The 6415-nt window shown below is 38.3% G+C and overlaps 1 non-coding gene across 1 annotated transcript; it reads right to left on the bottom strand.

Moving 5' to 3' along the window:
- Positions 1–3125: 3125 nt before the first annotated feature.
- On the bottom strand, positions 3126–3199 carry TRNAI-AAU (transfer RNA isoleucine (anticodon AAU)). The gene has a single exon. It is a non-coding gene; the product is annotated as a tRNA-Ile (tRNA).
- Between the last annotated feature and the right edge of the window lie 3216 nt (positions 3200–6415).

The following is a 6415-nucleotide window of genomic DNA, read 5'->3' as shown; positions in this document are numbered from 1 at the left end:
CTTCCGCCCTTCATTCCGTCCGACATCCATATCCTATTTCTGCCCTTTCCACGCTTGCCTAACATTCTCCCTTCTACGAGTCACAGTCTTCAACATCCCATCGCCAATCAAAATGATATGCATCCTTCTTTCCTGCCTCCTTTGGATTTCTCCTAGCCATCCCTTTTCCTCCCCACCATGCCTAGTACATCATCGTTTCTATACCTTTCTGTCTATTTTACCTTTTCCATCCAACAGTAGACCCACATCTTAAAAGTCTCCTATCTATGCATATTATTCTGTGTCAGTGACCCTGTTCCCGCACCGTACAAAACTACGTTCTACGTGTATATCAAAGTTTTGACGAGCCTTTTCTTCACATCCTTACTCAACGTCCCCATCATCAACTCCCTCCTCCTTGTGAAAGCCTCTTTGCCTAGCGCAATTCTCCTACTTATCTTCCTAATATATGTTGCTCCAAAAGGTTACAGAATAGCATTGTCCGGTAGGGTCATATTCGGGTCAAATTAGTCTGGTGTGTTTTTCCTCCCTGCCCCACACCCTAGCGATGGCTTGCAGGGTTATTAAATAAAAAATATAAAATAATATATTGCTTTTTTATTCTCCAATTTGAAGGAGAAAGCTATGGTAAAACACGGTGATATATGGCTCCATTAATAGTCGACACTCCAGGAAATAGAGCGTGACAGAAAGACTGCGTATTTTCCGCAATAGACGTCCCTGACCCCAAGGCCCCCCTCCCCTTTCTGTCACGGTGTTCCCCTCTTCCAAGAAATCCATCTCCAAACTGGGCGCGCTTTAAGGATTTATTGTGAGGAACTAATATAAAAAAAATGGAGATATACGGATATACGGTACCCGGGAGCTCTACCGAGAGTCGATCTGACTCCTTTGATGTCGTTCATTTGACTGCTAAGTCTGGCATCACTCAACAAATTTATAATGATTAAACGGAATTGGCTTCGTCGAACCTTTGCAGTTTAATTATAAAATTACAAATGAATTCTTATCGTTTGATGTAGGTGACTTAACTTTTAAATGTCCTCTTCTTTTACCCACGGGAAGAAATATCCAATCATTTGATAGGTAGGGTGATTCAAGTATAGTGGCACTAGATATACCAATCAACTGAATTCGGAAATAATTTCCCCACGGAAGAAATGGATTCAACTAATACATAAATACCCGGAAAAAATGTAAAATTTATGAACTTTTTGGTAAAATATGAGGAAAATATTTTAAGTTTAGCATAGGAAAAAATAAACTGAAGACTTTTTAGAAAGGTCCATTTCCCTGCTGGTAAGTCTGAGCTGTATAATATTCTTTGAAAAGGTCTAACGTTACAGTTAAAACGACGATTTGTTTTAATTTTTGTTTATTTTTATGTATGTTCTGTAGCTAATTGCCTAGAAATTATTCGTTGTGCTTTTAATGGCAAGTGGTGTTTAGGTGCTCCCCTGATTGACGGTACAAATTGATTTAAGTGTTAGCAAAATTATTCCCCGACCCTCTGCTAAAAGTAATTTCCATTTGTATTGTTTGAGTGAACAGTTATTTCAACGTATTTTAAAACTGAAAGAAATACCTCGGAAATCCTGGGAAACTATGGACTTTTACTGACATTGGGAAAGCGGACAGAGGACTCCTTTAGTTGGTCGTTTCTTTATTTTAACTAATTTTACGAGATTTTTGGTTGTTTCATTTATTATTTCATAAATTAGGAAATAATGATGAAAAAAGGAGAATATAGTCAATTTCATTTTAAACTGATTTTGCGAATGCGAGCCTACATGGCATTTATCAATGTTAAAATACTGAAAATTATTATTTGGAATGATACTTAATTTACTGGAATGACATCATTCTAAAGTGTGAATTATCCAGTGAAATGTGACTCGAATGACTCATATCATTTCCCCCCTCAAAATGTAGTCACAATTGTGGCAATGGTTTATCACGAAAGTTGTCACATTAAAATATGAATTCTCTTCAATGATTAAGCGCTGGAAGAACTGTACGTATCAGTTATGAAGTCAGCCTCAAATGCTGTTCCAAGACAACCATATGAACTCACTTGAAATTTATTGAATCTCATTCGGATTTCACTCCACATTCGAATAGTCACCTACCAATTTGAGCTGTGAACTTATTTTTGTAATCTTCTCCATTACGACACTTTGCGATGGAAAATTCCTTTTAGTCCTTGAGGAAAAATATTAAAGCTGTCCTGGTATTACAAGCGTCATTCTTTTTATGAAGACGTTAAAGCCCTCACGTCCCTACTTCCTAGCGTCGAGGAATATCACGTCATATTACTTATAATTTTGCCCTTTCCATCACAGGTCTTTGTTATCATACTATGCGTTTCCTTTAGACTTTTTGTGTGATGCAATAGTGTTTTATTCTCATTTGCGTTTTCGTTGTTACTCTGGTGTTGGAAATTGAAATCCGATGAAGTCATTTACGGGATTACGTATTAATGCTACCTCACCAAGTGTAACGTTGGGGAAACTAACTTAAAAACTACAATTCATTATTCACATGTTTAAATCAAAAATGGACTAGAATATAGTGTACCGATTTTGCTGGGCTATGAAAAATGCATAACTGGAGAGAGAGTTATTGGACTTTTAATGTAGATAGGATTTTTGGGAGAAATCCGAAGGAGGCAGGAAAGATGGATTCAGAGTATTTTGATTGGCAATGGAATGTTTAAGACTGTGGTAGAGGAGAGAAGGTTGGCGAAACGAGGATGGGGAAGGAATATGATAGGCATGTCATATGGAATAAAGGGAGGGAGAAAGCATATGGGATGGAAGAAGGATCTACTGTATTGCCTATTTTAGGCTGTTTTTGGTTAGGAGGAATTGTTTAGGCTAATACTATCTTACCCGATAAAATACCAAATAAAATAACCATTACACCCGCAAAAGCTCTGGTAACCCAATAACATCAAAATAGCACAAAAGGTTCTTCCTAAAAATACATGACGGTACGTGATGATGTATTTGTAAATAAATTGACAAAGAGTTCCAGGAAATTTAAAGTGCAAAGCGCTATAAAGTTAATCTCTCACTTTATAATATTATATGGAATGTGAACGCTAATCATGATATAAAAAATATTGGCCCATGGGGGGATCGAACCCACGACCTTCGCGTTATTAGCACGACGCTCTAACCAACTGAGCTAATGGGCCATCAAATGCACACTTGTTACACTTCTTAAATACATATGAAAACGAACTGATCTATTGACCGGTATTTCATTTACCGACGAATCTGCAATTCTACTTCTAGCACATGGTGACTTGAGAGTAATTTGCAGGATTTACAATCTGCAGGGACCAAACAAGCTGAACATAAAATTTACCGTCTTCCTCAGTACAACTGTGTCCTCTGAGGAAGGCGGACCTAAATTCCGTCGAAATTATCAATAAATAAGGTGTGTTATTTTTATACGTTCTAATATCGTTTGTTGCTGTCCAGGTTATGTGTGTGTATATATATATATATATATATATATATGTGTGTGTGTGTATATATATATATATGTATGTGTGTATATATATATACACACACACACATATATATATATATATATATATATATATATATATATATATATATATATATATGTGTGTGTGTGTATATATATATATATATATATATATATATATATATATATATATATATATGAATAAAAAATGAATATATTAAGGTAATCTACCGGTTAAGGTAGGTTTTTGGATGGACACAACTACCAAACAAATATTTTATTACTCCTAACAAAACACAAAATCCATCATCCTACTCTACATCAGGTCCCTCTTCATCTCTGAGTACTTTCTTCCTCCCTTCATCCAGTCCAACATCCCTATCCTTTTCCTTCCCTTTCCTCTTTTGCCCCACATTCTACCCTCTATCACAGTCTTCAACATCCCACTGCCGGTCAACACCCCCTTCATCCACTTTTCCTGCCTCCATAGGATTGCTCCCAACAAACCCCTCTCTTCACCTACTATACCAAGTACTTCCTCATTTGTTTTCTTCTCTGTCCATTTCACCTTCTCCATTCTTCTCCACGCCCACATTTCAAAAGCCTCCAATTTACGTCTATCCTCCTGCTTCAATGACCACGTTTCCGCGCCGTACATAGCTACGCTCCATATCAAAGTTTTTACGAGTCTTTTCTTAACATCCTTACTCAACATCCCCGTCATCAACTCCCTCCTCCTTGTGAAAGCCTCTTTGCCTAGCGCAATTCTTCTCCTTACGTCCCTACTACTTTGACCGTGTTGGTCCAAAACACTGCCGAGATACGTAAACTGTTCTACCTCCTCTAGTTTTTGCCCTCCTACTTTAATGTTAAGCTTAGCCTTTTTCTTTCTAGAAAATCGCATAACCTTTGTTTTATTAATATTGATTCTCATCCCATACCTGTCGCACTGAATTTCAATTTCACCTAGCAATGCTTGAAGCCCCTTGGCTGACTGACAAACTAAAGCTTGGTCATCAGCAAACCTAACTGATTTTTTGAATTCCCCGCCCACCTTCATTCCTACCTCCAGTTCTTCCCATGCCTCTTTAATCATTTCCTCTGCATACAAGTTGAACAGCAGCGGTGATAATGGGCAACCCTGACTTACACCTCTTCCTAACACTGCCCAACCGGACTCCCCGTTCCCCACTCGCACCTGAGCAGTCTGAGACATGTACAGGATGCGGATTAGCCTCCTTTCTCTCCAATCTATTCCTATTTTCTGCAATATACTCATTAGTTTTTCCCAATTCACTCTATCAAACGCTTTTTCGAAATCTACGAAACATGCAAATACCTCCTGGTTGTGTTCTATATTCCTCTCGATTAATAATCTCATTACTGCAATGGCATCACGCATACCTCTCCCCTTCCTAAACCCAAACTGATCATCCCCTAAGTAATCATTTGCCCTACTCTCTTCCCTTTTGTTTATGATCCTGAGAACAACTTTAGCTGCGTGGGATATCAAACTTATTGTCCTGATATATATACAATATATATATATATATAATTGGCTGACACAACATAACACAAATAGAAAAGAATAGACACATATAAAAGAACACTTACACGGTAAATTGTTCGAGCTTTCGGCCCTCTCAGGGGCCTTCTTCAAGAGATATATATATATATATATATATATATATATATATATATATATATATATTTATGGCTATATTAATGGCTAGGTTGTAGAAGGGACTATTAGTCTCAATCTTGCCCGATTAAGTCAATAAATAAGGAAATAAAGAAAAAAATACTTCCTTACTCCATTCATTCCGTCCAACATCCGTATCCTATGTCTTCCTGTATTAAAACTTTGCCGACGACGAGGAAATGCATGTCGCCATCACTGGAGTGCATCATGGAGGATCTTTTCTGTACGATCCCCAAGTAATCTGCCTTGCCACGGATGCACCCAACACAAAATTATCACCAATAAATCTTACTCATTTGAAACTTAGGGTTCACTTATGAAAGTATTTGTTAATAACTCTACGTTTTCAGTCCCTTTTTCACTCAATTATTTATTCAACATACGGCATTTTTATTCTTAGGACAAGAGCAGAAAACGATTATTTTACATTTAAATTAACTGAAGGAAGTTTTATTACTTTTTTAGCTAGGAGATATTCAAACAACTTGGAATATTTGAGGCATAATAAAAGCATCATTGCTCATTTTCAATGAGACTGCCACCGACCTATCTGCGTCTATCACTTTTTATTCACCGTTTAGCAACCATGCATTCCCTCACTAATAAGTATCAAGTATACAGAATTGCCTAACTGTGTCACGCGAGCTTGTGAGAAAGACTCTTGCCCGGGAAGTCATTATGCTTCATACGCAGAATCACGCCGTAATCTCGGTGATTAATGCGTTGGAAAGGCCAAAGTTGATTGTGAATGGGTTTGCATAGAATAAACAGTGCGTTGTCCTATTCAGAATCACCGCAATCCGTCAGCACCGCCCATTGGAAGACCATCACGTTCTATTTTTATCCCGCGCAAGTCACTCACTGAAGCGGCGCGTGACTTAGTACGTATTATGGATGGCAAGACATCCGTGAGACATAGTGTTTTCGCACCTCTTTTTTTTCCCTAGCTGCACCCACCGGATTCACGTGGTTAGTCTTCCCGCGTGCGTGAGGGACGAGAGGGTGGGTAACGCTGCTTTTGAATCACCAAACGAGGGCTCTAACGGAATCTGACGGGACGCAAAATGTCGCCAGGACGACCACAAGTGCTGACTTATTCGCGGAACTCGGTGATCGTTGTGGACGTGCTAGGCTGACTACATTTTAGCCCACGCTTTCCCATTTTATTCCGCTCCTCGGGTCATGGAACTTTCCCGGCCGAAAATAGAGTAATAT

The sequence above is a fragment of the Hetaerina americana genome, unplaced genomic scaffold (assembly GCF_022747635.1).
Source record: "Hetaerina americana unplaced genomic scaffold, ioHetAmer1.1.p SCAF_6, whole genome shotgun sequence".
Lineage (NCBI taxonomy): Eukaryota > Metazoa > Arthropoda > Insecta > Odonata > Calopterygidae > Hetaerina > Hetaerina americana.
This window is presented reverse-complemented; position numbering and strand designations above follow the sequence as displayed.